The sequence below is a fragment of the Nyctibius grandis genome, chromosome 7 (assembly GCF_013368605.1).
Source record: "Nyctibius grandis isolate bNycGra1 chromosome 7, bNycGra1.pri, whole genome shotgun sequence".
NCBI lineage: Eukaryota > Metazoa > Chordata > Aves > Nyctibiiformes > Nyctibiidae > Nyctibius > Nyctibius grandis.
Window position 1 is genome coordinate 51,977,006 of NC_090664.1, and position 22,292 is coordinate 51,999,297.

At 45.0% G+C, this 22,292-nt stretch overlaps 1 long non-coding RNA gene across 2 annotated transcripts in view; it reads right to left on the reverse strand.

Annotated features, from left to right (window-relative positions):
• LOC137665489 (uncharacterized) overlaps positions 1-22,292 on the reverse strand; it is a 56,624-nt gene that overhangs the window by 12,032 nt on the left and 22,300 nt on the right. For both annotated transcript variants that reach the window (XR_011048516.1, XR_011048517.1), the window contains exon 2: positions 2,071-2,291. This is a non-coding gene — a long non-coding RNA (uncharacterized lncRNA). The remainder of the gene's footprint in view (positions 1-2,070; positions 2,292-22,292) is intronic.

Sequence of the window (22,292 nt, forward strand, 5' to 3'; positions counted from 1 at the left end):
AGAGACTGTCATTTTATTTGTGCTTTCTCTTCCATCAGCACCAATATTTATTTTATTTATTTCAGAACTTGCAGAAATACCCAAATACTGAAAAACAACCATTTAGCCCAGACTGGACCCAAGTTAGATGCTTGGGTAGAGTAGACACTTCCACTGGGAATTACGATAAAGGACATACGGACTTGCATTTTTTTGTAAAAAACTGGGAAGATTCAAGTTGAACTACAGAACTTTTAAATGTGAAAATTATAGGACTACATAATTTCTACTACACAGAAAAAAAAAAAAGCAGTCCCCTTTTCTATCAGAGAATACAGCTCCACTGCAGATTAACTGCTTCATAAAATCATACTTGCTAAAAAATATGTTTGAGAAAAAAAAACAAAGGAAATGTTCTGGCATTCCCATCTGGAAAAAAAGCTTTTATATTGTTCACAATGTAGTTTATATTTTGCATTGTACTATAAAATAAATGCCTAAATTGAAATGAAGGCAAAGTTCTAATTGATCAAAAAGAGCACCTCAGGAAATTTTGAAATTTCCCAGTTTTGTTTTTACTTTGAATGCAGACAGATTTTTTTAATTCTCTGGTAATTGTAATATTCATGCTCTACACATTTGTTTTAGATGTCTAGCAAGCCTGGCTTTCAGAGATGCTGAGCATCTGCATATCCCTGGGAGTTTGCAGGAGGGATGGGCAGTATGCGATCTGGGAGTGCACTGCCCTTATCTGTAAGAATTACACCATTTGGAAAAATGAACCTTGAGGATACAAGTCTAAGAAAGATGCAGTGATGAAAAACCTGGGAAGCAGCAATTTTGTTTGTGCCTTAATTAACTGTGGGTAATAAAAATGGTTTTTACTATTTTTTTTAATGGATAATTTTCTCCACTAAAACTATGTGGAAATCATAGTTAGTGGAGAATGCAGCTTCTCCTCATGAGCCAGGAACAGTATATTAAACATAGCATTATCTTTAGTACATAATATTAAATCCAAGTTCTCCTCTTTCCCCTAGACCTAGGTTACTGCCCAGGCTCCAGCCCACTCTCTAACCTGGAGTGACCTGTGCTGCCACAGCTCAGTGTCCAGGGAGGAAGCACATTTTGGGTTAGTAGGTCTGTGCCGCTGGAAGTCGGCCCCGCAAAAGGTAAATGCCATTGCATATCATTAAGTATGAGGACAGAATGCACGTATTCCTAAACTCTAATTTATCCAGGATTTCTTAGAAATGAAAATCCTTTCATGTCAGGGTCATTGTTCTTTAGCTCAGTGTTGTATTATTAAGGCTTTTGTAGGCACAGGAACTTTTTATATTCCTTAGAATTTTTGTTTGTTGCTTCATCTGCAACATTGAATTAAAGCAGCAGGCTTGAAAGAAAGAGGAACTAGTTCACCCTTTTTTTCCCATCCTTTTTATAATGAGAGAGCTTTTTAGCTAAAGCAAATTAAGGTATTTTGCAGGTTTTGTATTTATTTTTAAATAAGCCAGTATTTCTATGGACACCTGGAAAGAAAATGTCATTTTTATATAATTAGCAAAAAGTTCTCTGTATTCCTTGACTTTTTTAATAGAACAAATAAAATACAAATAACAGTTTGCTTGGTTTAAGTTTGTACTTGCACATAAAATTCAAGCTTCCTTTTTCTTACATAACTGATTCCAGCTACTTAATCTTCCGTAGTGTTTGGAAATGGCAGAAGATAAACATACCTGCAGTTGTATTTTCCACATACCTGTGGAAACACACCTGCAGTTGTATTTTTACTGGAGACTAATGGACAAAGGCAGAAGACAATACCATTTTGATGGCTGCTGGACAGAAGGCTTGGACCATGTCCTGAAGAAGAACATGACATTTTAGTTATTTTCTGAGGCTGCTCTAATAATTGGCTCTTGAACTTCTTTATTCAACTGTATTTTTGATATCCACATATCATACCGGGGCAATGGGCAACATCATTTTGCGATCAGCAAGCCTTATGCCAAACTTAATAGCCACCTGAGGAGAAAGCCATGCCATGCCACCAAACTCGAGCTTGTGTAGGAGGTTGCGGTGAATACTCACCTGCAGACAGTTTTAATGTTTCCAACAACTATAGAATAGCAAAGGACTTGTGGATTTTGTGAAGAAGGGGAAACACTGGAAGAGCTTGGAAGACTTTGGCAGTGGAAAAAACTTCCAGACAAGGCAAGGAGCATCAGTACAATGCATCTGCATGATCTTCTGGGTAGAAAACTGATGCTCTGCAGCAGTCATCGAAATAAGAGGTCTGGCCATCCCTGTGCCTGAAAGAAGACAGCAGAACGGCACTGAGCTATGAATGACGTGTAGTACGACAAAAGGATTCTTGAACTGTCTAGCAACATGTCTAGCACGGTAAAGCTTTCCAGTATAAAGCTGGCCATAGCTGACCTGCAGGTTCTTCCCGCCAAGGGATGAAACTGGTGATGGATTGCACTGTGTAGATGGTGTATAGCTTATTTATAATGAAGATGTAAAACTCTGCTCCTCTGAAGCCAGGAGGCATTAAATGTAAAAACAGACTAGTTTCTTTTATGTTTTTTTTCCCCCTGCAGCTCTAGTCATCTTCCCAACAGTCAGCACTGAGCTCCAAGAGCACTCACACAGCTATGTCAGGACCATGCTTTACTGGCAGTGGATAGTTTTCTCCTTTGCTGAGAGTTTACACCCTTCCTTACTAGTGCAGACTGCAATACCTGAGTATAAAAGATTGAACCCATGTGATACATCAGTGTAACTGGTAAATAGCTTTGGAGACCTCATCCTGTTAACGTCACATTGGAGTAGATGATTCTGAAGAAACATGGCCATGACTTTCCTTGGGAAAAGTCTGGCAGTCTTCCCTCTGCTTTCCCACACTGCTTTGCATCCTGCCCTAACCAACTGGTCGATGCACCTGTGTGGGCCTCAGTGCTCAAGGACAGCAGTGACAAGATGTCACTGCCTTGCCAAATGCTGGTGAACAGCCATGTTCTGGATCTTGGCACTCTCATACTGGAGGAATTGGCACAGCCACTATAGTTTTTAATTTAAACCATTTGCCAGGCTTCTTTCTCATACATCTACCTGGGCCTGTGCTAAAGGCCTCTTATAGCCCTGGGAGGAGATATGAAAGAGAAGAAATCTTGGGTTTTGAGTGTAAGAAGAACAAGATTTTTAGGTCATTGCTACAAAAAGAGGCCAAGCAAGGCCATGAGGTTCCTGGCAGTGGCAGACAGACGTCAAGGCCTCGAAGGTGGCTTGGCAAAGGTCAAGGAACAGACTCTACATCTCCCTTACCAACTGTCCATATTGTGAAGGGGTGAATAGGATTTTTGACTTACGAGTATCCGCATACTCTCACACTTTAGAGAGAAGACCATGCTGTGGTGGGCAGTACTGTTGCTGAAGTGCATCTCAAAAGCTCTGCACAAACTCCATCACTGATAGTTCTGTCTCCAGTCCAACACCTCCGTGGACTCCCAGCCTCCTCCTCCGTAATACAAACAGCAGAGCTGCTGAGATTAGAGAACATCATCACATTTGCCTTCACTGCATGTGAGTGATACTGTGTGCATTGGTAGGTGGTGCTGGGCATTGTCATCTGGGGCAGGTCTGAGCCCCGCTTTCCAACTTTAACAGTCCTCTGCGTATCCAGTATGATGACACTGGTCAGTGAAAATGCAATACCCAGTCCGCACCCTTTGAATGGCCAGCCCATCAACTGCAAACCCATCCTCCGGACTCGGTCAGCGCTTCAGTAGTGCCATCTCTGAGCCCCCAGTTGAGCCCCAGTCTCTGTTCACCAGGTTCAAGGAAGAACCCTTTTTCACAGGAGTGCACAACTTCAAGTATTATCTCACAGTCATGTAACAAATCTATGCTGTGTTTGGCCCATGCAATGAATGCGTTTAGAAAATCGGTGTACGTTAGTGGGGATCTCATCAAAGCAGGCTGGTTTCTGCCCAGTAAATTCGCAGGCAGTTTTAACAACTCTGAAGCTGCTTTTGACTTGCAAAATATTAGCAGAGTGTTTTTCTGATCGGGTGAAGAACGATTGCAGAAGTAAGTAAACAAGGCACCACGTGGCACACCACAATTCACAAGGCACGAGTAAGACTAGTCCCAGAGAGACCCACAGCTTGCTATAAAATGGCATTAGCAGAACCAAAAAAAAACCCAACATCTTCCTAGGAAATCTAAAATGGGATTTTTAGGTACAGAAATTACTGTACTTAGGTACAGAATTACCGCGTGTCCCCAACATTATAAGGTCAGGAGAACCTTCTCACTGCTTTGCACAGTGGCAGTTGTCCCATTCCAGCTGTGCCACATCAGGTGTTAGCCCAGTGAATTCCAGTGGTATGTCACTTGCTGGGTTCACCTTAGCCTTCCTCAGAAAGCAGCATGCCTTTACTGTTTTGGGTCATGGCTAGGGTCATGCCCTCCAATGAACGTATGGGCTGTAGCAGTGCAAGTATGATGACATTTCCTAACTGGACGTCAGTGGGTTCCCCACACAGTTAACACAAAGGCTGATAACATTCTGCCTCACTGATGTAAAATGCAATGCAGTGGAGGAACAACCCAGCTTCTTGGGCACGTGAGGCCACCCCTGAAATGATGGAGGTTTCTTCTGCTCCAGGTTCAAAATGCATGGAAGGGCAGCTGGGAAAGAGTCTCCAAGGCAGAGCTATACCACAAGTGGGAAGAGGCTCTGGGGCATAAAACCGTGAAGTGTATTTTATAAAAATTGTCTGTTGCAAAGGTGAATAATGAATAAGAGCTTATTAATTTCTCATCCAGCGAGGCTATCAACTCACACAGCCAAACCATCCAGAAGCTGGGTGTTAACTACTGCCCAGATTGGGTAGGGAAGTGAGAGGGGAAGGGGTAGAGAAGAGGGCAGGCTGTTTGGGGAACTCCTCGAGGCTTTGCTAAAGCGTGGGAGGAAGGAACGCTGTATGGTCATCAGAAGTTGGCAGGCAAAGGGCTCCGTTTCACTCAAGAGCCTGTAGAAAAATGCCCACAATGGCGAGGAATTGCTTAGCTGGAAACAGCAAACAGACTCTCAAATGGTCAGGAAGTTGCAGGAGCAGCCAGTGGCCACCATGAAGAGGAAAACCTGGCTGGAGAGGACATACCACCAGAGCTGCTGTTCTGCTCCTCTGAACTTTTCCGAGTATGTCCTGGTGGGAACAGCACATGGCCACTCGAAGCTCCTGTCACAGCTCCTTCCAGCTGGAGAGGGGACACAGTTCAAACCCTCTGGCAAGTGGGAAGCTGGTGAGAGGCCACCCTGTCCCCATGGCTGCTGAGCAGTCTTGCCCCATGGTGGGGAGTTTTGCTTACAAGGTCATGACTGAACTTTCCTTCATCCTTTATTTTAACGCCTTAACTTTGTGTTTCTGCAGTGAGACTACTGCCACTGTTTGCACTTCGATTACCGTATGTATCAGTGGCACTTTTCTGACAATAAAGTCACATTTTGTGAAATTATACAGATGCTTGTATTTTCACCCCTCAGAAAAAAAATGATGTTATTAATAAAATTTATGAATACCCTAAGCAAATGGTATAGACCAGTTGCATAGGCAGTGAAGTTACAGAAGCCAGTAGAGCCAGGTATTTGAATAGCCCATGCAGTTAAAGGGCTCACCATCTTTAAAAACCACGGAGGCGGTCAAAATATGATCATTCTGCGATCCTGTCCACAACAAACCTTGCAAGTTGACGCTGCAAACCCTTCCCATTGATTGATAGGGCCTGCACAAGCGCCCTGAGCATATTATGCCTGAAGTCTCTGGCTGAAGAGAGTAACTTAAACATCCCCGGCCCTCACAGCAGATGCACAATAGTATTTGCTAGCACAGTTTTGTGGAGTTGTCCTGTGGGATCCCATCAGCATCCTAACAACTGGCTGAACTTTCTCCTTTGCTCCCACAGGTGTGGTTAAATAGAAGAGCAGTCAGTGCTTAGCTGGAGGCAGGCAGGGCTCAGCTGCCTGGTGCCTGCCAGGGAGCGCCCACGATCAGCGGATCTGGCCTCCCGAAGGCACTGAGCGAGGCAGCGCTCGGCCTCCCGAAGGCACTGCTGGCTGCTAACTGCTCAGCAAAGGTTTCATCTCCCACCACGGCAGGGGTGTAAGTGAGACCCCTCCCCAGCCTCAGAAGGTAAATCCTAATGTGCCTGATTTTCATCATGCTTTCCACAGGAGCAAATCAGCTTCTCTCAGCAGTGGAAATGGGAATTTCTGACATTTCTCAGGTCTTCGCTGGTTGCAGATCAACTCACAATGACGTCAGCAAATCCCCCCAGTGATCGACCACCAGCAGCACAGCCCAAAGGAGTGTTTCACCCAGGCTCCTGGAGGGATGCTCCTCCTGGCACGGGGAGAGCAGGCTCGTCTCCTCTCTAGAGCACAATGCTTGAATGCGCTGGTAGTGACTCCTAACCACTGTCCCAGAGTACAGAAACCACCAAGTAAACCCCCTTCTCTCATATTGATCGAAGTCCTTCGCTCTACACACGGCTCTGCTCTGGCAATATCACATGCCTGTGTTTTCTGTTGAAGTCCCTTTTGTTTTGTAAAGAAACTCAAGTGGTTTTGCTGCTCTGATGAAGGACAGAGGTTGTATCTACCAGTTTCGATGACATTTTACCCAACCGTAGCAGTATTGGCCATGAACCGAACATGAACAAGTCAGAGCAGCATAACAGAGCATCGAGATTTCAAAACAAGCTTTCCTTTTTGTGTTTGTTTGGGTTTTATTACCCCTACTAATATCTCTTCCAGGAAACAAAATTTCCCAATGCTTCCTTTTCTGGTAAGTCATCTAGTGTGTGTGGTATCCTACCCACCGGAGATTTGAGATGCGAAAGGCAAGAAAGGGACAGAGTCTCTGGGTTTATTTTCTGGACTGAAGCCATACTCCAGTTTGGACTGCACATTACACAGCAGTGGTGTTCTGCTCATGGATGGACCAAAGATATCATGGGCAATGGGAGAAGTAGGAGGGAGTGCTAGAAGACAGTGCAGGCGGAGCGACAGAGGTATTTAAATGAACACACTGGGTATAAAGAGAACAGAATTCTGCAGTGTCTGAAAGCCAGGAGTAAAACCTTGAACTATTCCTTCTGAATTTGCACTTTTACATATACAGCACGGCTGAGTTACAGCCTGAAGATGGAAATATACAGACACAGCAAGGCTGATTTTCTAGATCTTTTGATCCTACAACCTGTTTTCTCCAAAGTAAGGTCTAGCTTATAGGAAAATAAAGGAAACACAAACGAAAGTGCTTTCTGTTAGGGTAAGAGATCACCAAATGCCAGGGTAAAAGTTCAAAATGTGCTGAGTTCCCGGTATTTGGACTTGGTGACTGGCTAATCGCTGCTCTGGAGGATTTCAGTATCACTGTTGTCCTGCCATTTATTTGAAGCCAAAACCATTATATTCTTGGGAAGCAGGTAGGTTTTCAGACTCTCTTTCCAAAAACCATTCAGTATAATTATGGGGTAGGAGGTTCTAAAACTAAAATGTTAATTCACCCACAGACTAACCATCCATTTAGCTGCCTCTAGGATTCTTGTGAACAACAGCAACACCCAGACAGGACAGAAGGCATTTCACCCTGCAAAGCCATCACGATTCGAAACAGAACATTCAAAGGGAATGGAGAAACCCTTTAGCTCCAGCATGTTTAATGAAAACTGAATGCAAGGTCCATTTTCTTATGCTGTGGTCTCCCGTCCCAAATTTCCTCCCTGTCTGAAACAGTGTGCCAAAGCTCAGAGCAGTGCATCTCCCCTTGCCAAAAGCAGCCCACTGTAAACCAGAATAAATACAAGTAGAGACTGGAATAGAGACTGGAGCCTCATCTCACTTTGGACTTGCCTTGTTTCCCCACAGGTCTCCTTCTCACTAGTTCATTGGGTTTGATACTCAAAAGCAGACCCTGATCATCCTGGGTGGGTGACATTAGGTTTTGACTACAGAAGAAAAGAGACGTCAGGGTGTAGTCGTGATAAAAGAACCAAACTGCCCCCAATCCTATGCAACTGTATAAAAGCCTTAAGTACTCCTGAACAAGGAGTTTCCTCTTTGTAGACTTAGAGCTGATGGCCTTGTTCAGATATCCATTTTTAATTCATGAAAGGAAACATAGAAGATAGATAAGATAGTTGAGAATGCAGCTTGCCAAAACTTCTGCCATGAAACAGCAAAGCTTAAAGGTCTGTTTTAAGATGATTTAGCAAACACAAGTTTAAAAGGTTTCCGTATAGTGCAGCTTTGCAAAAAGAAGTGGCCTTCAGCCACAAAATAGATTCGATAGTGCTGTAGGCTGGGTTCATGTTCATCTCCAACCACTAGCTCAAGTCACAATATTGCTTATTTGCTGGAAGTTTGTGTAGCAAACATTGACAAATGTGGCCATGGACTACAGCATAAGCTAAACAATAAACCAATCAAGAAAAACAGGCTTGAAACAATGTGAAGAAGCAGATACAGACAGTAAAAATGGAAATATTTCCCATGTGAATAATAAAAAAAAAATAATTAGAGACTCATAACTAATAGAAGAAGTCCTACTAATCCAGAGAAGCTACTCATAGAATCACAGAATCACAGAATGGTTTGGGTTGGAAGGGACCTCAAAGATCATCTAGTTCCAACCCCCCTGCCATGGGCAGTGACACCTTTCCACTAGACCAGGTTGCTCAAAGCCTTGTCCAGTCTGGCCTTAAACACTGCCGGGGAGGGGGCACCCACAGCTTCTCTGGGCAACCTATTACTCCTTGAATGATAACTTGTTATTCATCACCAGACTCTGGATATCTTGCCCACAACAGACAAGTGCTTAAGTCATGTAGATCTTGTTCATTTTTACCAGTTCTCTCTGTTGGGCCCTAATGGCATTGTTTAAGTTTAACCTTGCACAGAAGCCACCAACAGAAATGCATAACCAAGAGTGCTGCTCTATTGGCATGACTCGGGGTTGTCAACACAACGGAAGGATTTCAGCTGCACAACCCAAGTTAAAGTTGCCTCCTGCCAATCTGCCACATGCTAAATTCCACTAAATTGCTTAATTAATGTAATGAATGCAAAGTGCACTCTACTCTGCCCTATGGGTGGCTGGAAACACCCTCTCGTACATAAGCAACACTGCCTTGTCCTTTAACAATGTGGCCTAGATTTTATCTATTCCTAAGAGCTCCTATGTGCACACCCTTTGTAAATTTTCCTATTTCATTGTACAGAAAGTATTTCTGGTTAACTATTTTGGTAGTCTCATTTATATTCCCTATTTCAAGAAAGGCTCATGCAGATGTTTAATGCATGAATAGTTCCAGGGAAGTCAACGGGGAAATTTGTATCTTTAAAGTTAAGGGTATGCATACATCTTTACAAAGTCAAACTGGACTTTGCATCCATACCTGAAGCTTTTCTCCAGCTGTGTCTGCCAGAATATAAGTAACAACCAGATTTCTAACAGTAGTCCATTATTCCTCCAACTGGAAAGTTCAAAATCCACCACTGACTGTACTATCATCATATATGGCTGGCTTCCTTTTTCCTACATCTTTCCCAAAACACTCAAAACATGGGGCATGAAAAATCGATTATGGTGGCTTGGAAAGCACATGCACACTCCAAGCCCGTTGGTGATGACTGGAGAAGGCAGGCAGGCTGTGCTGACACTCGCTGTCATCACACATGGTGATTCAGAGGCCTGTAGTGGTACCTGCAGGCTCACTGCACAGAGCCCAGTGTCCCGTTACCAGACTGTGATGGCTTGCACTCACTTCCACCTTCTTCTGGATCAAAATCCATGATCTAAACATCTTCTCTTGCCAGTCCCCTATACTCTTCATGCCCTGGTCACTTGTAGCCCTTTCCCATCAAACACATCAGTCATTATGTTGATGACCTAACACCACACTAGTCTTTTGGGTATAAATGTTCTACTCTGAAAAAAACCCAACAAAATATAATAATCTGTGTCACAGAAAAAAAGTAGCTGCATTTTTCCTATCTCAGTTTTGTTTTCTCTACTGCAAAGGATGGGCCAGTCTAAGGCTGCATAGAGTAGCAGATTACGCTCAGTACAAAAGCATAACTGCTGCCTACGTAATGTTAAACTATCAAGTAGAAACAACATTTTTTGCTTGGGGATTGCATTCCCTCCCACTCTCACACAAGCCAAGAGGAGTCTCCTGTGGTTACAGCCAGGGAATGGGAGACAAGCTCTGGGCTGCCCTTGGCTCAGCTTGTTTTTTTGTTTGTGTTGGACACATGGTGACACTCCCCTCATCAGATCCAAGGTCCTAAAAGCCATTTGTTTTCATTTAAAAACAGAAAAGGCATTGCTTGTCTTACCAGCGCACACACGGGGGAAGGCTGCCCTGCTGACAAAGCAGCTGTCTGTCCTCGTGTTTCAGCTTAGGTGCTGCAGGTCCCATGGCTCCCACCCAAATCTCAGGCGCATCAGAAAAGTATAAACACAAACTTCCCAACCTTTTGCTATTGAGCCAGCTATGTTGCCGGTTTGGCAACTACAAGACCCAGTTCTCAGCCTTATTGGGCCCTATCAGAGCCACGTGGACACAGAGTTCTGCTCGCACAGCCCAAGTTGCAAGACCGGTGCCTCAATTTGTCACGCTCATATAATAAATCAATTTATTTCCTTTAACTAGGATTTAGTCAGCAAACTCTTACTCATGCTTTTCTCACACAGTAAGTTGCACTTCCCGGTAGCATTTGTGTGAATGTGGTTTCTGACTGTGGCCCTACCTTCACTCTAGGAGCAGCACTGAGATGAGATTGGTTTTCCTGAGATATCAATTCTCTTGTGACTCTTCACAACCAGTAAAGACCTAATTTTTCTATCCGTGGTGAACAGTTGTTGGACACACAGTCTACATTGTGTCCTGTACACCATGGTGTAGGAAAGAGATGTTGCCCTCCAAGCAATTGGCCTGACCTGGATGCAAGCAGCCAAGCAGCAGAGCTGCATTTCACTTGCAGCCCCTCTGCCACCCCTGGTAAGTGTACTGGGGGCGTATGCGGAGGCTGTTCATGCCAGAGCGGTCCAGGACGCTTTCCCACTGAGCCGTGGGAGATCTCGTCTGTCCTTCTGGGCAAACAGGTTGTTGCGATAAGCAGCAGAGATCTATCAGCGATAGCATCACTCAGTCTGCCCCAGCGGGGCTGCGTGGGAGGGCTATCGCTGCCTATCAGCATCAGCAAAGCCACCGCTGCAGCTCCCTGTAGCCCCCTCGGCCCCACTTGAACCACCACACTCAGGCAAGAGAGTTCGCGTGTGGTCAGGACCGGGCTCAGAGCGAGGGGACGGCGGCGGAGGTCCCTTCGGCACTTCTCCTCCTGAGCTCTGGCTGATGGACCGTGAAATCTCCGGGCCCGTGTGCTCAGCCTGCCTTGTCCAGCTGCGGGAGGACCTTCAGCTGTGGAATAATTTCTCAGAGGAAGTGTCTGCCCATGAATTAATGTCTCCAAAAACTAATTATTGGGTAAACTGTATAAACAGTCCCTGGAGTGCCTCTTCAGTACTCAAGCTTTTGGGCTCAAAACAGACTGAGCAGGCAAGAAGATTTTCAAAGGACAGACTGTCTGGGCAAGGGAAGATGTAGGTGACTCAGTGGTTTTATCTCTCACAGCCTAAAAAGACAGAAAGGTCCATAGTGGTCATTTGAGGTAAAAATTTATAGCTTATTAATTAAAAATGGGGAAAAAAAAAGCTATTTCTAGGCCAGATCATAGATTCTAGGCTGCCATCCAATGTCAGGAAATGTTCCCCTCCCGGCGGGGGATCCAGGCTAAAAGGTTATTTAATACTTTCTGGTTGATTTTGTGTTTGGAATAACTGCCTTAAATCATTGGTTTTGGCCTGAGAAACTGTTTGCTTACCTGGCACCTGAACTTCAGTGATAAACTTTAATGTCCTCCTCTGAGTATTCCCACAGCACACAAAGGAGACTTCGTGCAGTCCTGCTAGCTATAAATCCAACTTTATTTTTTAAAAAAAATCAAAATCAGATGTTGCTCATTATCTCTTCCAACTCCTATCTATCCGTCAACATCCAAAAGTTTTAAAAGCCCTGCTTAAGCATGTCTCCACTCCATTGACAGAATACCCTTTAATATTTTATAGCTCTGACTTGAACTTCTCAAAGTACTAATTAATCTCACTAGATAAAAACTGGCACCAAATGGCACAAGTGAGAATAGCTCCATCCTTCCTCACAGCAATCGTGTGCCAGTTCATCTTGGAGCACGTAATGATTTACTGTAATAGTTTTAGGCCCATAATGGGGCCAATAACTGGCATCTGGAAGCTGCGAGGCTCTTTCCCAATGGATGCCATTCACATATAGTTATTTAATTAATTAACAGCTCCACTAGCATAAGCCCGTAAAGGGTCCATTAAAGTTTTGGGTTTTTTTAAATATCTTCCAAAGTAAGAACATATGCTGCACACTGCTTTTCCCTTGGAGACTGCGTAATGTTGCAACCTGTTTATCTTATGACTGATTTTCAAATTCCACCTTAACCAGCTGCTTTTTGCTCGACTTGAGGATTCAGCAGCGAGCGAAGTGCCGAGCCCTCAGCAGGAGCAGCCGAATAACATTCTACCTGCATGTGCTCATTCCCGCGCGAGGTGCCAAACCCCTGCACCGCCTGCCTGGCCACCTCCGCGCTCTTCCCAGATGCTACACGTGAGGCACTTTCACTTGCCCATTTCTCTGCTGCAAAAAAAAATATAAATAAATCAAGGTGTGGAGTTCATTTGAAATAAGCAAAATATCAGTGGGAAAACAAACCCCACCAGATGCTGGAGGGAGTTGGTCAAGTTTGTAAAAAGCATTTGAGAGCCCAGTCCCACGTGAAATGTGGAAAAGCTCTCAGGGCCATAAAGCCAGCAAAGATGGGTTTGGTCTGGTTACAGTGCCAAAGGATTTTGCTTCCCAAACGATGAGGATTCCTGTTCCTGAGGTGCAATTAAATGCAAACCAGGTCCTAATGGGTGCTGGTCTGCAGTAGGGTGAAGGGCTCATCCGTAAGCCTCCCTCCTTCTGCAAGGAGCTGACGCAGGAGATAAGAGTGGTTCCCCTTGCCACTGTCTGGGCACAGGCACATGCAGTGTGCAGCTCTGGCTTGGTGCCGCACAGCAGGCGTTATCTGAGGAGCTACCCCATAAGGGCGTAGTAGACATGAAACTGGAGAACCTCTGACAAGACGGTGATGTCATTTAACAACAACTGTCTAAAGCAAGCACTGCTAACATGGCATGGCACAGTGTTAGCTCCTGGGTACTGGATCTTGATATATAGGACATGTCAAAAGTTGCATAATCCTTGATGCAGAGTCCTTTTCTCTTCTCTGGCTGTAATGTGTTGTGTCGTTCCTCCCCCTGCTCTTCTTCCCACCAGCCCGCAGCACAGCCTTCTGCCTGCAAGGCTTTCACCGTGGTGTGCAGCAAGGCGTTGGGAAAACGGCAGTGCCCTGGAGCAGCCGTCACCTAGAGCCCTTCAGCCAGTGCCTCATCCCTGTAATCTACCATGGACCGTCCAAGGGCTGTCAGAAACCCAGGGGAAGGCCAGCAAGAGCTCGGTTTGATACCCCTGTGAGAGAGATGTCAGGTTTGCTTTGCCTAGACATCAGGTATGGATGAGTGAAGAGGCATCTTTTTAACTTTGATGTTTCATGCTCCTGCCTAGGTAGAGCCTCAGGCCTGACAAGCCTGAAAAGTTCAGCACTCAGCTCACTTCCAAGTCCATCTAGACCTCTGATATTGCTTTTCAGCCTATACCCCCTAAAGCGACCAGTCTGTCAGGGCTTCTGGGTCATGGCAAGACCTCAATGGTAGAGTCTTCCTCTTTGCAAAAGGTAATTGTAGTCACTACTGCCTCGCAAACAGCGCAGGGACTGTAGAGGAGGCGGTTCCCACTTCTAGGCAGTTGCCTAATGGTCAGAGCACTCTCCAGGAAGTGGCGCATGGACTGAGTTCCTTCTCCTGTAGGAGGTCGTTCAAACACGCATCTCCGACTTTCCTCAGCAATACCTCACCCCCCATGATAATGCACTCTCCTGGGCAGGGCAAAGGAGGGAGACTGTGCTTTCATCATTGCTTGTATCTGTATGATCTGTAATCTGCACAAACTCTATCAATCAGAAGTCCCCGGAGCAGAGGCCAGAGCTCAGGCTCCCTCCTCCCAGGAAAGTGCTATAACCAATAGGCCATGCAAGGTCATCTCGGCTAACTTCACCTATCAAGTAGCTAGATACCTAGGTGTCTCATATAGGCAGCAGAGGAACAGGCATTTCCTGTCTTGAAAGGAGACAAATATCTCTTTTGAGCTCCTTTTCCTCTACACTGACTGTACGCGGAGCCTGGGGTGACTAACACAGTCTTTGAAGTCCACTTGTTCAGTATCTAAATCAGGGCAGGTGAGTTCCCCCTCTTCTCCCTCCACCGCTTTCCTGTCTTCTCCTTCTATCCCTGTAAACCTTTCATGTTGCGACAGCTCTAGCAGGAAGACCTGGGAGCACGTGGTTACCCTAATCCCCTGAAGAACAACCACGAGTTAGGGGCTAGGAGGCTCACCATGGAGCTGAGGGCTCGAGTCATCTCCAGAAGTTCTCCTGTCACCCAGTGAACATGCAGAGGAGGTCAATGAGATGTGGTTTTCTTTCCCTGCTTATTTTAATAGGCAAGACTGACCACTTCATGTTTCTTTGCAACAGATGCCGTAGACACCTATCTTCTGCAAAGAACTGTAAAAAAATTATTAATTAATATAGTAATTAATACCCTGTGGGTGCTCTGTGCTTTTGTGGAAAGCAAAGCAGCTATTAACCCAGTTTAACTGGCTGTTTTGTTTTGCTGATTTGTACTGCTCTAGTACTCCAATGAATATACTCTTTGAATGGGATTTAGGCTTAATATTACTCATCTTCAAAATATTAGAGGTATCCCACAGTAGCCATGACTTCAAGTTTCTTGATTAGTGTTCATTTACAGATAAATTAATCTCAAGGTGGAATGAATGTTAAGCACATAGATCAAGAATTTAAAGTAAAACACCTCTAACAGATCTTGCAACTAAACTAAAACCAAGCAGCAGAAAATCCAAAACACTCATACCTAAAGTTACACTTAAAATCCAAACACATTAAGATTAGAAAGCGCATTCTGTAGCAAATGTACTCCCTGGTAGATTTTATTTCATGAGAAAAAAATCCATATTCTATCCTAAGTCTCAAGAAAAAATTTTGACCCGCTACAGTCATAGATGAGCAAACTGGTCTAGAGAAAAGGTGTCCCTGCCTGTGGAAGGGGGGTTGGACTAGATGATCTTTAAGGTCCCTTCCAACCCAAACCATTCTGTGATTCTCTGATTCTATGATTTTGACCCCTGCAAGGTCATAGGCAAATCCAAAGACCCAGTGTGGGACCTCTGTGTGCTGACTTCCTACCTCCACATCTAGCCTTTAGACCAACCTTCTGTTTCTTTTCTAAGCTTGCAAACACATTAGACTGAACTTCTGAAAATATTAAGAGGTTCTTTGATTCTCTGCTGTGGGAGAAACCCAGTTCACAGCCTGAGAACTTCCTGAGATGGAAACACGATGGTGCGATTTTGTGTTTCCAGTAGTGTCGCTGGAGGACCAGTGAGTATCGCTAAAACCATACGACAGAACTTTCGCTGGACATATGTCGTATAATGTAAAAACACTCAAAGGATTAACAGCAATCAGGGGATATATCTCTAGCTGTGCACACACAGCAAATCTATAAAGAAGGGATTAGAGATATAGGATATGAACCTGCAAGGAAAAAAACACAGTGGAGCCAGACATGAAAACGTAAGAGGAAGGTTATTCCTGCATTTGTAAAATTTTATACAAATCCCTGTGTTACATGATGGCTTATTTATATTGCAGCAATATGCAGAGATCCCACAATAAGAGATCAGTCAGAAGCTGCTGGGTTTTGTACACGCTGATCATGAAAAAAGAGTATAAGCCCTGAAGTGTGCAGCCCAAGAGCTATTTCTTGCAAGTGTATCCACATGGTTGTACTGTCGACGTGTGGAAATCCAGTCCCAGGCGTTAGCCCAATGGAGTTATTTAAACAAGAAACATCTTTATTCTTTCGATGCTCATTAATGGAATAAAACGCCCTCATTATGAATTTTAACAAGACCCATGCACTCCCTAGCTAGCTTTACTTCATTGCCCTCTTATCTAGAAAGTTTTTCTTAATGTCAAATCTAAATTTTATTAGCTGCAAATGAAGCTGGTTCCTTCTTTCCCTGTCCCCCAGTGGCCATGAGGAAAGATTTATCACTATCCTCCTTACAATAAACTTTAACATATTGCAAGATTTTTATCATGTCTCTTCTTCAGGCTCTGCTGTTCCCAGACTAAACAAACAATCCTTTCAACATTTCCTCCTAGGTTGTTCCTTCTGTGCCTCTGATATTTCTAGTGTCTCTCTCCTGGACTCTTTCCAGTTTGTCTACATTTTTCTTACAGTGCCGTGCCCAAAACTGGACACTGTATTCCAGCTGAAGCCTTACCGGTGCCAAGTGGAGTAGAATAATTATCTCCTATGTCTTAGGTTGCAGTCACACATCCTGTGCTGCCTGCAGCTGAGCTGGGTGAAGAGTTTATTTCTTTTCACCCACTCCAGCTGCTTATCACCACCCCTCAGCTGCGGGCTCTCCCCCTCCCAGGTCAGGCAGCGTAACTGCCGTATAATCGCTCCCTAACGCAATCTGGGTAAACGATCCTGGTGGAGTCAATAATTCAAATAACAGGTGTTTTCTAATCATGAGTTTAACAGAGCCAGGTAAGGCTGAGGTATAAACAGGTATGAAGAAGCTGAAACCTCAGGTGGGAGGAGATGATGAGCAACGGGGTTATGGACAGCGGCTTTTGCTGCTGGAGTAACTGAAGCCAGGAAAGAACGTCCAGTATTGTCCTTATATTCAGCCTTGAGTCCACTCTGCACTCCCAGTCTTCCCCTGTGCTGCTGCCCAGGCGGGAGGTCCCCTTTTTGCATTTCTCCTCACAAAGTGCAGTAGTTCTCACTTAATCATCAGGCTGATTTTATAACATTTTTCCCTACAGTCAATGCCATTCTACATTCAGATTTTGTTGTCCCAAAGACCACCCCAAACAAAGGTATCTTGTAAGTGCATTCACTGTTCTCACACCCAAGGTGGCTATGAAATGGCTGAAGAGAGCAGCAATGCCTTCAGAGCCATCACCTACAGATTTTCACCCACTTGGGCAGCCACCTTAGAGTGACGATGTATCTGCTCACAGCACTGCACAGAACAGGGTCATAAGGCTTACTAGTGTCACAGCACAAATTTCTATTACTTTCCTCCACTTACTCTGCCTGCAGAGAACACCTAGCAGGACACCACACGAGCTTCTCATGCTGACAGAAGAAATACAACCAAACATCTTGGAAATACTGTACTGATTAGACCAGAGATGAGCATTTCTTTTCTTAATCTGTGGCTTCTGCAGAGATATGATGGGAGACCTGAGTTGGCTGCTGATCAGTCTCGCAAATCCTCATTTGTGGTCTGAGGAATGAAGACTTGGGCAAACAACAATGCCAAGATCCTCGTGTCACCGAACAGCACGAGCTGAGGACTAAGGGCATTTCTATACCAACCAGGACACCAGACACAGTGAGACCATTGAGGGAAGTGACCCTGAGAGACTCCTTCCCACCGCCGACGTTTCCTTCTGCCACGCAGACAGAGTTACACTTGGTTTGGTTTAGGTACAGCTGCATCCCACCCTTTGCTTATCCACATATCCTTTCCCTGTCCATCCTCATTCCTGTTTTTCTCCCCCTTCTTGTCTACTTTCCATCTCCTTCCATTGAAAATTCCCTCCAACAGCTTCCTTCTTGTTTTCTCAGGCCCCCCTCTCCCACCTCGCCATTCTCCTCTTGGCACCACCGCGGCCCCTATTAACCACCTGCTTGCACTTGCTCTGCCCGGCCGCAGCTGCGATGACTCCGTTCCTGCTGCAAACCCTATTTTCTCAAGCTCTTTGGGACTGGAGGGTTAGGTAGTGCGAGCTGATGGCAGGATGAAGTAATAGGAGTAGAGATGAGGTGAAGTTCTTGTTCTGTCTTGAACGCAGACTGCCAATCATGCCATAATAGATGGTGGTTCTAGGCAGGGAACAGCTTTTCAGCCCACCAAAATTAGACCATTAAATAGAATTTCCTCTATGGGCTAATCAGGATTTGAACCCCTTTCCCTGGAGATAAAAGGCATAGCTCAATCTCCTGATTTGCGAGGTCATCTGGAATACAAATCAACTTTCATGTATTCATTTGAAATGTTTTTATGTGAGGTTGTTTTTTTTTTAAAAATCTGCTTGTTAGTGCCTTGTGCCTAAACTGGAGCTGTGAAGTGACTTTTTCTCACTAGAGGCTAAATAAAGTACTGTACTGTTTTTATAAATGTCCTAAGCTTTGCCAGAAGGCTGGCAATGAAAGAGGCTGGCAGGAGACAGGCACCGTCTCTGTTCTGTATCACGGAAGTAAGCCCAAGGACGCTGGCCAGTGCCTCCCATCCGCGGGAATGTGACCAATTAACGCGCAGATGATGTCATTGGATGGCAAAAGCACTTCCCTCGCAGCTCGCCCTGCTCTGCCAGCTCCGACCTTCGGTGTATTTTCCTCAGTCTGGTCCATGTACTGTAATAACTAAGTCAACTGGAAAAAATATTGAAGAAAGGACTGAGGAAAAACAGAGTGTAGGGGCAGCTGGAGCCAGCAAAGAAGGCACACTGAGAGCTATAAAGAAGCTTTGTGCAGCAGCTTCTCGCAACTTTGGGATATTTAGTTCCACAGGAGCTGGAGAAGATGGGTAATAAGCTGGCCTTTATTTTAAGGGATATCCCTTGTCATCTCAGCTGCATAAAGATCAGTCTTTGGGTATGTGGAAACAGTGCTAACAGTATCTCTCTTTCAGTACCTCCTGCTGCTCACTCCATTGAATGGCCTTGGTCCAGCTAGAGAGGAAAAAAGCCTTCCATCCCAAAACAGTCATCAGTCTGAAGGAAAAGAAGTGATGAAAAGAGGCTGCGAGTGATGAAGTGAAGTAATAATTTATAGAAAGATACATGACCACAGCACTCAGGTGCCAGCTCAGGAACAGGGCCCAGTACTGCTAATCCCCAGCGTCAGGAGTGTGTGCCTGTGCTTCCCCTGCCCCAAAGCACGCACCGCGTCCCGCCCGGCGCAGGCGAGGAGAGCACGTCTCTTGCTTCCCTGCACGTGAACTGCCCTGTGCGCAGGGTCAGGGAGCACCAGCCTGGGCACGAGATGAGGCTGCTCCGAGATTGAGCCAGGAAGGTGAGGGTCAGTGAGGGATGCGGCCAGGCTCGTACATAGCTGCAGCATCGCTCAGGCAAGGACGTGGGGCAAGGGCTGGAGCAAAGGCAGCTCCCGAGTGAAAGGGGTCAGCCCCCCACAGGGCTTCTCCCAGCTCGTCTCACACAGCTCCTTCCCCAGCAGCCTGCTCCCAGGTTGCAGCTGTGCCACATCCAAGCTGGCCTGGAGCACCAGCAGCCGAACCCTCGGAGGGGGAATGAGGTTTTGCAGAGGCTGTCAGTGCACCCAGGGTCTGGAGGTACCTATGTAACTACTTGTAGAATTGGCCTACAGAGGTGACTACTCCACACAAACTACGAGTTGAGACATCCAAGTGGCTATGTGCAATTCAGGAGTACATACATATTTGCAAATTGGTTTTGTCTTATTGTGAATCAATACATGCAATGCCGATTATGCAAATATATAAATTCAAATTGGCTTTGTGTTATCGTTAATCAATACATGTAGTGCTGATTATGCATATATACAAATCCCAGCTGGTCTTGTATTGTTGTGAATCAATATATGGATTGATACATATGTATATGATTACACCTATCCAAGTTTTTACATCTTATAGCTGATGTGGGAGAGCCAAGCTTTGAGGATGGACGGGAAGAAGAAGCAGTCTTACAGGCACTGAGCAGAATGTCCAGGGACCAATGTGTTAAACTGTTCAAGAAAAAAGTTTAAAATTTTACTTGGAAAGAAATTCAAAATAAAATTGCCTTGAATGTATCACAAGGGAGGGCCGCTCAAAGTGTTCTGTTGTGCTAGGCAAGCCAGCAAATGTTCGCACTTCTTTTTAACCACAGTCACCTGCACACAGTTAGCGAACATTTTTCTACCCTCATCATTTTGCTCCCAAGCCTATGCTTTGCTGTTCCACCTCCATTACAAAACTGGCTTCAAATCATGTCTCAAGTCTGATGTGACAGAGATGAAGAGCAAAAAGATGCCAGATTGCTGGTGGGGGCTCTGGCTGACTGGGACATCACTGGTAGCTGGAAAGTGCTACGACTAAGGGAGAGCAAAGGAGCCCAAGTTTTTCAGATGCAATTAGAAGGTTCCAGGGGACTTACCTCTGCCTTGTGAAACGCTCTGCAGATCTTCCAACTGGTAAAATGTAAAGTGACACTAAGTGAAATAAGCTACTTTATAATTCAGCTGTAAGTATCTTCAAGACCCATATGACCGAATTATAAATTGCTTAATAAAATAAAAGTTCTTCTTGTTCTAGAAGGGTTTTTTTTTTAATGGCTACTTCAGATGTTCAGTTAAAAGTATTGTGAACAATGTAATTATCATTTGCCTGTATCTCAAAATTGTCTAATCAAGCACTAGTGGGCTGAGTAGTTAATATGCACAAATACAGTGACATTGAACCCTTTTGTTGTGGATTTCATCTTCCATTTCCACTCACTAGAAATACAAAAAATGTGGAGACAAGGGCTAGACATAAGAGTATAATAGGTAAAACTAGCCTGGAATAAACACAGGCTCTAAAATCAAAAGTAAGGTTGGGCATAACTTCACTGCAGGAGGACAGGAGAGCAAATCAAGTGGAGAAAAAAAGGAAAACAAGCAGAACTAACTACTTTTAGAATGGGAGTTTGCTCATGTAATGAAAGGGATTACATCATGTTTGTCTGCAGTAGTGAAGGGCTGAACTCGGTGACCTCAGATATCCCTTCCAGCCTCTCGGGCACACAGATATCATTTCACCGAGCACAAAAGAAACACCTGACCCCGCTTCCTTCTGCCACGGAACCAAACAATGCAGGCTGTCTACAGGCAGGAGAAGCAATTTAAGTTTAAGCAATTTAAGACTGCTTTTTTAGGAAGGTACTCAGAGTGTTATCCCTGCTCCTTAACCTCTGGATTTAGGCAGAATTTAGGCACCTTAGTTCCAGAGGTGCCAAAGGGAGAACTGCCGAACCACCACCCTTGCCTAAGCCCTGAAGAGCCCTTCTGCTCAGCTGGAAAGCCTGGTTCGTCTCCCACCTAAGCTCTCCTGAAACCTAGATTTAGGCCAAATCCTACAAATCACTTGAAAGATCACTGGAAGGTCATACTCAGAAGCCACTGACAAGTGCTGACAGAAACACAGAGATAAAGCTGAAATCTCTCCCCATCTTCTTCATAGCAAGCTGGGCACGAGCTCAGGAAGCAGCAAAGTAGGCTCTGCTCAGCTTAGTGCCACTGGTTGTTGCTTAAAAAAGAGCAAACCAGGCTCAGTTTGGCACCCACAGAAGAGGTTCCTCCAGGGCCAAGAGCCCAAAGGACAGCAGTTCCCCTGGGGCAAGGGCTGGAGCTTCAGGGAGGGGAAGGGGGGGAGTGAACGCAAACACAGCATTTAGCACTGGCTACATCCCACCAACTCTTCCTTCACCTAGGAAAGCAGATTGGCTTTTTGACTCACTCTCTGCATATGAAGCCTAAATGTCTAATCTAGGTGACCTGGCTTGTCCTGCTGGAGTCAGTCCCATAATTTCAGCTTTTGCAATGACTAATGGGGACCTAAATTAGGTGGTCTTTTTTCCTGAGCTCAGTTCCTTAACCCAGCTTCCCTGCTATAAGGTGACTGTTGCAATTAGCAGCGCTGTGACTAACGGGGTAATAATAGTTTCAGGTTGTGCTGCACAGATTTTACAAGTGTTTCAAAATGCCACCGAGATTTACAGTGCATTGTTTTTCCCTGCAGACTGAAGGAACAGCATCCACCAGCCCTACGTACCAGGTACGTCTGTCAGCAGTGTTAGTTCACCATAAATCTTGTCTCCCCCTTTGTGGACGCCGTCTCCAGCTCTCCTTCAGGATGCAACAAACGCACCGCGTTGCCCA